Here is an 11134-nt window from a genome sequence, read left to right on the forward strand (position 1 = left end):
AAGACATGTTTGTTATAGAAATAGTTGTAGTAAGTTAATAGTACTTATTTTTAAACACTTTTTGTATATATCATGCATGCTCCAGACCAGTTTGTTTTTCTTCCTCCCTCTCACAACACACAAGACCCACGAGCTGCATCCACTCCTCACACACACCTATGAAAATGAGGACAAACACTAATCAGTTTGACAAACCACATATGTCAGTTGATTTGAATAAAGCTATTATGCCTAATATACTGCATATAGTATATATTACAAATATTTCTAAAGCTAATTAGTAACATTTTGCAATATGTTTATTATACATTAGTTAATGTAGACAACTTTTAATAAAAAAAAAAAATGTATTAGTTCATCTTGAAATTAACATAAACCAAGATTAATAAATGCTGTTCAAGTATTGTTCATTGTTAGTTCATGTTAACCAATGTAGTTAACTATCTTTACAAATGGAACCTTATTGTAAGGCAATGGCATAAGAGCAAGGGGGTACGTGGGGGACACGTCCCTTGAACTCCTTAAAAAAAGTGATTCAGTCCCCCACACTTTTCCATGCTAAACCCATACAGAGTCCAAATTGAGGATTTTATACAGTGTTCTTTGCATTTTGTTACTTTGGGCAACCATTCAACCAATCACATGAGTTTCTAAGCTGAAACAACCCTTATGTAACAGGTCATCAGTCAGACAGTCTAATCAACACGGCCCTGTTCATTGTTTTCAACAATGTTCATTTCTCCATGTTTTTATCAGCATTGATGTTGATCTAAATTAATAATCTAGAGATGAGGAACACACAATTGAGAGTGATTTATTGGCATATCATTCTTGATTGGCAGCATTACGTAAAATACACTGCAGAAATGAACAGAACAATCCTTCTTTTAAGCACACATTGTAAGTGGAGTTTATATCAGCGCATGAGTCTTCATTAAGTTATGATTTTTACATTATGTTTGTGAGGTAATAGTTTGATCAGTTCATTTTGACTATATAAGCAGATTACTAGATCTGTGTTAAATATATAAAGCTATTTCTAATATCAGCTCTTGTTTTTTAATATGTTGGTTTCCATTCAACAAACTGTAAGAAAAAGATAGATCTGCTGTGTTCTTAGAACACTTATGCATTTTACTGAAGTGAATGGACATGTAGACACACTTTTTTATACATGAAAATACAAGGATGATATTGAAACATTTAATTATTATAAGATTGTGTGATGTTCCTGAATCTTGTGATTCAACTGGTTCTCCCCATACTAATTAGCAATTAGTAGAAGTATAAAATGTTGTGGGTTATTTGGGAAAGGGGCTCACTGGGATAGTTTTATATCTTAGGAGTGGCTGGTCCCAGTAAGACCTCATTGACGTTTATCCTCTTTTCTTGTTTATGCTTTTCTGATATCGTGTAGCATAAAGATTTTGTTATAGTTATATTATTTGCTAACTATGTGTTTTTCCCTTCGTTATCCCTAGACTCATGTTTACTATTTATTGGATGTGGTGGTATTTGTTTAATTACAATAAAGCCATTCTCTTTTGAATTAATTAGACTTGTTGTCTGATCCCTCTTTTATGTTGCGGCTTGTAACGAGCTACTCGTGACATAAATTTGGGGGCTCGTGCAGGATTGCTATACGAGTAAGTAAATGCATAAAGTTTTCAGGGTGTTCACCTGTAAATGAGGAGATTTCAGTGAGTTAGAGTGTCTCATCTGGATTTAAAATCCTTCCATCGTGGCACAATTTGTTTTTTTTTTTTTTTTTTGTTATTTTGCCTTTATTATTTTTGAAGGTTATTCTGGATGGAGGTTTTAAATCTCTGTCGGGGGTACGCTTCGGGCTTTTGGTTTGAAATGCCAATTGTCTTCGAGTTCAGCGTTTAATGCCGCCCCGAGTTCGGTACACCTTTTGTTGTCTTTTGATAAAAGTCATGCTCAGCAGCTCACAAACTGTAGGGAAATGATAGATTTGCTTTGTAATGCTTAAAACCTCTACTAAAGTCTCTTTGTAGGTCTTTAGACATACACATTTTAAAAGATTACAATTTTCTTTGATTGTTGATTCAGTGACTAACTCATTTCACACAAGACACTCGTTTGTCACCACATTCTGGCATCAAATGGTGACTGAATAATTAAATGGATCAAAACACTCGAGCCACTTGGATTTATCCCACAATGCACAAGCACAGAGTAAAAAATGTAATTGTGCACATGCACATTGTCATTATTGTAATTAATTATATAATTTATTCAGGACTACCTTGTGCTCAGTCTTGTATTGTCATGTATGAAACAGAAGCAAAAGTGCTTCACAAGATGCCCTTTAATTTTACAGCTAATTTTGCTAAATTTTGCATTTAATTTGCAATACCTGAATATTTAAAATACTACAAATATATAATACTTGTATGTTAATATAATACTTATATCATACTTGCATATTAATATATACTGTAATATATACATTCTGCACTGTAAGTGTTTGGTCTGTGCCAGCCACCTACTGACAGCTGCCCCCCCCCAACACTTTTAAAACGACTTTAAAATAGATATTGTTATCTATTTAGATTCCAGAAAACATCCTCTACTTTTGTGTTAACGTTTTAAATGTCCTGTTGCAAGTATACCACTAGGAACTACCTCTGGTCTGCTTTATGTTAAGCTGATCAAGACACAGAACCTATGAGGCCCTTATGTGGGCCCTGTGTGGTCCCCTTGTTGTAGGGCGCCACAGTGACTGCCAAGGGACCTGACACTCATTTTTCTCAAGCCATACCAGGTGAACAGAATTCAGGTGAAATGATACACTGAGGACCAATGAAGGAAATCTTGGCTATTTAGACATTTTTAATCATTGAGGATTAGAGTATGTAGTCGTGAACTATGGAGGCCTAAGAATTTACAAATCATATTAGTTTTTGGCCATTCTCCACTGACTGCAACAAGTATTACCCTTTTTTACTACAGTGCTAACATAGAAAACATGAAAGAAGTCTTTCAATGTGCATTTGAATCTTTTAAATTCTGGCCACAGATGCTTCAGAGCTAGAAATATTTTTAACAAACTAAGTCAAACGGTGACAAATCCTAAGATCATCCAAGATGCTTCAACAATGTCCATTGCAAAGTGATTCATAAACTGAAAAAGGGGGGGAATGTTTTGAAATACCCAACTTGCTGAATTGTAAATGAAAAACAGATGTACGCAAAATAACAACAGAATATGTCTCTCTCACAATACACTATAACCACAGTTAAATGAAACTCAAATCTAAGCCTATTAAATGAAACCCGAAATGAATTACTAATACTCTATACAGCTTCTGAATAATAACATAAAAAGTTTTCTCTGTTTAAAGAGATGATTGTGTCCCATGTGGTGGGAGTTACAGTAAATACTGTAATGGTGTGTCTGCTGTCAGGTCTTTCCCGTGTCGTGAGTGGGTAGTCAAGGACCACTAAAAGGGTGGTACGGAAAATGAACAGTCACACCCACAAATAATTATTTAATGGAGCCAAAGTGCAGCTCTAGTGAGTGTGTTGCAATTTTTTGTCCATTTTTGTACCCAGCTCACTGATATCAGTTTGTTTCCTAATCTCGCTATCTTAAATTTTACTGTTTAATATACTGGCATCAATTCAGTAAGATACGAAATAATAAATTAATTGGGTAGCAGTTTATGTGAATCTTCAAACCACATACATTTTATCTACACACTTAATATACACTCAAAAAGTTTCATTATTTTTATTTTGTTAAGAAAATCATAATTCAATGGATAGAATTTTTCTATGAAATTGAAATGCATACATTTTAAAAACATGCTAAAATATTTTTTTTTGAGAGCATGCACTGGAATAAAGAAATGGCCTTGATCAACCGCCAAATGTGATGGTGTGTATATTTGGTATTTTGTGTGATGGTAATGATGTGTGATGGTTATAACATTTCTGATTTAAAGTTGTGGTTAAATAAATATAAACATATAAAAACAAATCGATGATGGTAATAACAGCAGTATTGTGACACTTTTTTTTTTTTTTTTAAATCAAGTTGGACAAATAAATACCAAATGGATTTATTGGTGTTTTATTTTATGTTTTAGAAACAAAGTGCAAAGTAGAGTTTTCCTGATTCAACACCATATATATTTATTATAGGGATGGAATTCAAACGTTTTGGCAAGGGGAATACAACAAAATTATGAGAAAGTAATTAAAGGTACACAATATATTTTTTAGAATCTATTACACTCTATCCTTTATAACTAGAATTTTTTCCCTTTAAAATCGGACACAAACATTTGTTAACGTACAAAGTTCATGTGATCATTAAAAGTACATTCAATTATTTGTCAAACTTTCTATAGCCTAATGTTTGTTAATGACTTATTATATAATGATGTTAAAGTCAATATGGATTGTTACTATTGAGTAAATGAAAAGTCCTAAAAATCTTCTAGAAAAGGAATTCTAGAAAAATGACAGCGATATGGTTAAATAAACACTCAAACACTCCCTGTGTGACTTTATTTTTTCCATAAACTTTGAGGTAAATGATGTCATGCACAGCAGCTGAGGTCAGTTAGACCCAGTCCAGCCAAACAGACGTTGATTCTATGCTCTCACTAATACAGATTTTAAGATAAATTGCTAGATTTCTATGTCCACTTTTAGTGTTGATAACAATTTCATAACAATACAGGGAAATCACTTGGATAATTAACATTTACTCATTAGCAAAAAGTTAAACAATCAAACAAACAGAAGGACAAACTGATTAATTGAAAGACTGACTTCAGGCTCTCCTCAGGAGTATTAAAAACATCAGTGCCTAATTTCAACAAATTGAAATCAGAGAAAATGTATTTATTTTATTTTATTCCTTTTCTCCCCAATGTGCTCTCTAAGTCCTCGTGGTGGCAAAGTGACTCGCCTCAATCTGGGTGGCGAAGGATGAATCTCAGTTACCTCCGCGTGTGAGACCGTTAATCTGCGCATCTTATCACGCGGCTTGTTGAGCGCGTTACCACAGAGACGTAGTGCATGTAGAGGCTTCACACTATTCTCCGCAGCATACATGCACAACTCACCACGCGCCCCACCGAGAGCGAGGACCACATTATAGTGACCACGAGGAGGTTACTCCATGTGACTCTACCCTCCCTAGTAACCGGGCAAATTTGGTTGCTTAGGAGACCTGGCTGGAGTCACTCAGCATGCCCTGGATTCGAAATAGCAACTCCAGGGTGGTAGTCAGCGTCAAAACTCACTGAGCTACCCAGGCCCCCAGAAAAATGTATTATTTAAATAGAGATTTAAAGAGCAGTTTAATTTATTAACAAATATAAATGAGCAGATAAAAATAGAAAGGTTTCGGGAGACTAATAAAAAGTGTTTCTGTACTATCTGTGTTCCTTTGTTTACAGAGCATGAAATGACCTTTTTATTGACCTTTCATCACATTTAGCTTTTGGCAATGCCTTTTACACATCAGGGTGTCTTGGATGTCAAATGCATTCTTTTAAACCCAGTACACACACACATTTTTTTAAAAATAAATAAAATATATTATATTTGTTTTTGGTAGGTTGCTTTGATATTCAATCCCTATTGAAAAATGTGGTTGTGGGTCTTGTAACAATTGTATTTGTTGTTTATGTTTCTCATGTTTTGGCTATCAGATACTCTGCAAAACACTCAAAAAATATTTAGCCTAATCTTCTAGTTGTGAACATAGAATTATGCATGGGTTCCTCTTTGATTGTTCATTTATAGCATACCACTGTGTTCAAGCCCAACGTATCTTGTTCAGTGACAATCAAACACCCAAAGCCTCCGCCATGTGACACTGGAATGTATGCCAAGAGTTTTTGAATTAAATGAATGAAATAAAGTCCCTTCCTTAGAAATGCAGCACATAAAATAAAAATAAACTTTATATAGAAATAAGCATTGCGTATAAATGACCAACAAGCCATTAAGGTAGTATATTAAAACATAATAAAATAAAATAAAAATCTTGCTTAAAGGCATAGTTCACCCAAAAATGAAATCTTCTCATTATTTACTCACCCTCATGTTGTTTTTAAACCTATATGACTTTTTTCCTTCCATTAAAGGAAATGTTTGATGTTTGGAAATATGCACCATTCAGTTTTATTGGAAAGAAAAACAGATGCAATGAAAGTGAATGGTGACTGAGGCTAGCAGTCCCTAACATTCTGCCTACATCTCCTTTTGAGTTCATGAGGGTGAATAAATCACAACAAATATAAAATTTTTGGGCGAACAAACCCATTAAGTGTGATCTTGGTTGATCATGGTTTGTACTCTTGAATCACAACCTGGAAGACTGTGTCTGTTTTATGAGTAACGTAATCCTACAATCAAACTATATATAATCAAGACACAACAGATCATGAGCCTCCCAATCCATGAGTTCTGAACCCACGTACACATGTTGTGGTCAGACTGTGATCTCAGAGCTTTATCACAGTGACTCATATACAACAGAGCCCCTCACACTCGCAGAGCTGGGAGGATCGCCATGCTATGTATTAAATCCAGACATCCCAGTGGGACCTCCAAACGTAGGAAATGACCTACAATGTCTCCGCATGTAAAAGTACAGCGTCACAGAGGAATTGGAAAGGGGCTCTGGAAGGTAGATGTGTATGTGTGTGTGAATGTGTGTGTGTGTGTGTGTGTCTGAGAGAGAGAGAGAGAGAGAGAGAGAGAGAGGGTTGGACTTCCAGGAAAGCATGTTTACCATGGCAGCATCAGATGTGAGGAGACTGCCAAGGAAGCAGAACATGAACTAGAGAAACCTCAGAAAGAGAGAAAAGACTGCGATGGAGCCAATGTTGAATGTTGGTTGCGTTACTAATGTTTGTGAGAAGGATCTATTGGCATTTGTGTTGTTTTGTTCAGTTCTTATGTTGCAGGATGACATCTTTAGAAGAAAGCTAGTCTTTTTCATATGGTATTCAGTTGAAAGTCTATTCCCATGACGGCATGCACAGTATATGTATGAGATGAGCTGCTGAACTGGAAAACAACAACTTTGGGAGGCCATCGCCCCTTGTGGCAGATTCATGTATTACAAGACAATTTCAAAACAAATGTCACATGACCAATTGGGCAGGAAAGTATCATGTAGTGATATTATTCTGCCATTCACCCTAAAAAAATAATGATATAGACTGCTTTTTCTGGACAGACAGACAGACAGACACATACATTAATTCCCATGAAATTAGAAAGCAAATACAGTTCCTTTACCTTCTTTAAATATTTACTAAATCATAGTAATAAAAATTGACTTTTTGAAAAGATAAAAAAAGATGATTATGTACTGCATTCAGTTATGACAATATGCAGTGCTGGGTAGTAACGGATTACATGTAACCTGAATTACTTTACCAGATTACAAAAATCTAGTACTTCTAATAGGATTAAATTACATTTTATAATACTCGCAATCGGACTACAGATACATTTTATAGATTACATGATTACAAATGAACAAGGCAATGGGACAAAATTGCTTATAATTTATTGATCATTTTCATATCAATATCATCATATTCTTAATCCAAAATGCAATAGTCTCACAGATGAACATTTTGAGCATGTTCTCCTTTAATATTATATCAATAAGATATGCACCTCAGCTAAGGAATAAGTGATGGCTATTACTAAGTAGTAAGGGTTAAAAGTGTGTCAGAGTTTTGAACTGTTAGCCTAGCAATGTCATTGCTGTTGATTTCAGGTTCATTACTGTTTGTTAATGTGATGTTTCTATAGTTTTATGCACTTAAAATGAACAAGATATGTAAAAAACAAAAAACAAAACACAAAATCCTACTACCTCACCAATGGTGTGCAGCTCACACATTCAGCATAATTGCTTCAAAGGATCTAGTGGATGCCATCTAATTGCCAAGGGTCCTGTCCACAGAGTACACATTTAAATTTTTGCATTTGGCAAATTCTTTTATCCAAAGCTACTTACAGAGCCCTTATTACAGGGACAATCCCCCCGGAGCAACCTGGAGTTAAGTGCCTTGCTCAAGGACACAATGGTGGTGGCTGTGGGGATCGAACCAGCAACCTTCTGATTACCAATTATGTGGTTTAGACCACTACACCACCACCACTCCAATCACACAGAGTACACACTAGTTCACAAAAATGGAACAAAGCCCATCGCTCTACTGTTGCTGATGATGCAGTGGAGTCCACCGTTCATTGTGTGACTCTGTGTAATTGCAGTTATACAGTAGTCTGCTCTTTTACAATATTCTTGTTCAAAACATAATATCTTGCACCTCAGGTTTAGAATAGATGATGGACCATCAGTAAGTAGTAAGGGTTAAAAGTGTTTCAGTGTTTTTAGATGAAAGCTTTGAACTAGGCCATTGGTCATTAATTTTGCGTTCATTTTATGATTGTTTATGTTAACGTTTTAGTCATTAATGATCGTAATGCGGCTTTTGTTTTATACACTTAAATTAACTTGATATCTCAGTGTTTTCGATTATAAACTTAGGCCATGCACTGTCATTGCTGTCAGATTTCATTCATGTAATGTTTAATGCACTTTTTTAAAAATATCACAAAGGAGCTCTTTTTAGGAGGCTAATTTTGTTAGCAATAAAGAATGGAGCACATTTTCTTCCTCCTTGTACTTTAATGTTAAAATGATTATCCTACTCAAATGAATGTGACATAAAATAAATAGAATTAGGTTGAAAGTAATCTGATTAGATAGCCCAAAATGTAATGTGAGATAACATTACTGATTGCATTTTTGAAATGTAATTTTTAATCAGTACCTGATTACATTTCACAACTAAACTGCCCAGCACTTTCTATATGTCTAATCACAATAGCTTTTGTGTGTCTATGCATTCTTTGTTTTGGCAAAATTGTTTCTCTTGTTTTATGACTACCCTTATGAAAATTAACCATGGTTCTACTACAGTAGTTCTGTAGTATTCATGAAGTGCTTTACTACAATAATATTGCAGTAACCATGGTTGATTTTGTGGTTACTATGGTTTTACTACAAATACCATATACTGTGGATATAGATACTTGTATACCTGTTTCCTCCAGCATCTTCACAACGTCCTTAGCTATTGTTCTGGGATTGATTTGGACTTTTCGCACAAAACTACGTTCATCTCTAGGAGACAGAATGCGTTTCCTTCCTGAGCGGTATGATGGCTGCGTGGTTCCATGGTGTTTATACTTGCGTACTATTGCTAGTACAGATGAAAGTGCTACATTCAGGCATTTGGAAATGGCTCCCAAGGATGAACCAGACTTGTGGAAGTTCACCATTTTTTTTCTGAGATCTTGGCTGATTTCTTTTAACTTTCTGATGATGTCAAGCAAAGAGGCACTGAGTTTGAAGGTAGGCCTTAAAATACATCCAATCAGAAGCCAATTGTCTAGTCTTGTCATAATTTTCTGGAGTTCTCCAAGCTGCTTAAAGGAACACTTAACTTAACCCACTGGAATTGTGAAATATTCAAGCAATCTGTCGGTCAACAATTGTTGGAAAAATGACTTGTGTCATTCACAAAGTAGATGTTCTAAACAACTTGGCTTAAATTAAATTAGTTCAACCCAATGTGTGTAAACTTCTGACTTCAGCTGTATATCCCCTCTGGTAAGATGTTTAATATTTGGGCAAGAATATCCTGCAAAAATCATATTCTTAATGAGAAAATTTGAATCGTTTTCCTGTAAAATATAAAAAGTTAAAACAAGTTTACTTAATTTTTTCTTTTCTTTTTTTATACAAGTGTATTTTGCCTTACTGTACTGGCAGATGTTCTTTCACTTGTTTTTAACTTGTTTATATTCAAAACAAGTGAAAATCTAAAGTAATGCAAAGTATTCAGATTACATTATTCAAGTATTCTAACAGAATATATTACAAATGACATTTTACAGCATGTATTCTTTTAATCTGTAGTGGAATACATTTAAAAGTAACCCAACCATTCCTGGTTAAACTATGGTAACTGTAGTTAAAACATGGTTTATTTTCATAAGGGTACTACAAAAAGGGGCAGTACTGACAAGACAGCATTCAAAAGGCCATGGCTAAATGTAGAACCGCATACTACCATACCACGGGAGAAAAAGTAAGAGTACTACGATAGTATGCAATTATGAACCGAACACACGACTATTATTATTAGCAAAAATTTTAGGCAGTAGTTACATTGACAAAAATCAAGAGCAAGATGGCATTATTTGTATTTATTTATTCATGTTTTTACAGATCCACAAAGATCACAGTAAATGCATTTATCCTTCTGAAACATTTTATCAATTTTTTAACATGTAACAAATTCTCTGTGTAGAGCAGCCACATTTAATAAAGTTTAGCCAAAATATTTTCGGCCTTCAGTCAATTTAGTGCCCTCGTTTGACCATCCTCAACACGATCGCATAAAAGCGATGCTTTAAAGGGGTCATGACATGGGTTTTTTTATTGTATTATTATGTTCCCTTAGGTGCAATTATAGTATTAATATATTTTTTTTTAAGAAAAACTTTTAAAATCTAGTGATTTATGACCTTTTCCCACCCTGTTTCTCATCCTCTGATTCAAACAGTCTGTTTTGGGGGCGTTTTCCATTTAAGACTTCAGTGTTAACGCCCACTGTTATGATTGGCTAACGTCAGTGCCTATGTATCAATTATTGACGCCCCAGCCAGAACAATATGCAAGTAAACTAAGTAAAAACACTGTGATTATTCATAATGAATGAAATTGCGCTTTAAAAAGTAGTTTAAAGTTTAAAATAGATTACTTACAGTTTGCGTCGTCGTTGTTCCCAGAATAGTCGGCACGGACTTATCTTTGAGCAACAGTTTTCTGGCAAAGCCAGCATCATATTGAGATTTGTTCTCAAAACAGTCATCCTTAAAATGTACAGAACAAACGCTTAAGTTAACACTGCCGTGACTGGGACGTCCGCAAAAAATAAACTGCATCCATTTTTCCCTGACGTCTGGATCTTTCGGCAGCTTATTCAGAGGTTTTGTTTGACCACAGCCAGGAACAGCACATCTGTGTGGCATCGTAATTTTCCTGTGC

This window comes from Xyrauchen texanus, chromosome 34 (assembly GCF_025860055.1).
Source record: "Xyrauchen texanus isolate HMW12.3.18 chromosome 34, RBS_HiC_50CHRs, whole genome shotgun sequence".
In the NCBI taxonomy this organism is placed as follows: Eukaryota; Metazoa; Chordata; class Actinopteri; order Cypriniformes; family Catostomidae; genus Xyrauchen; species Xyrauchen texanus.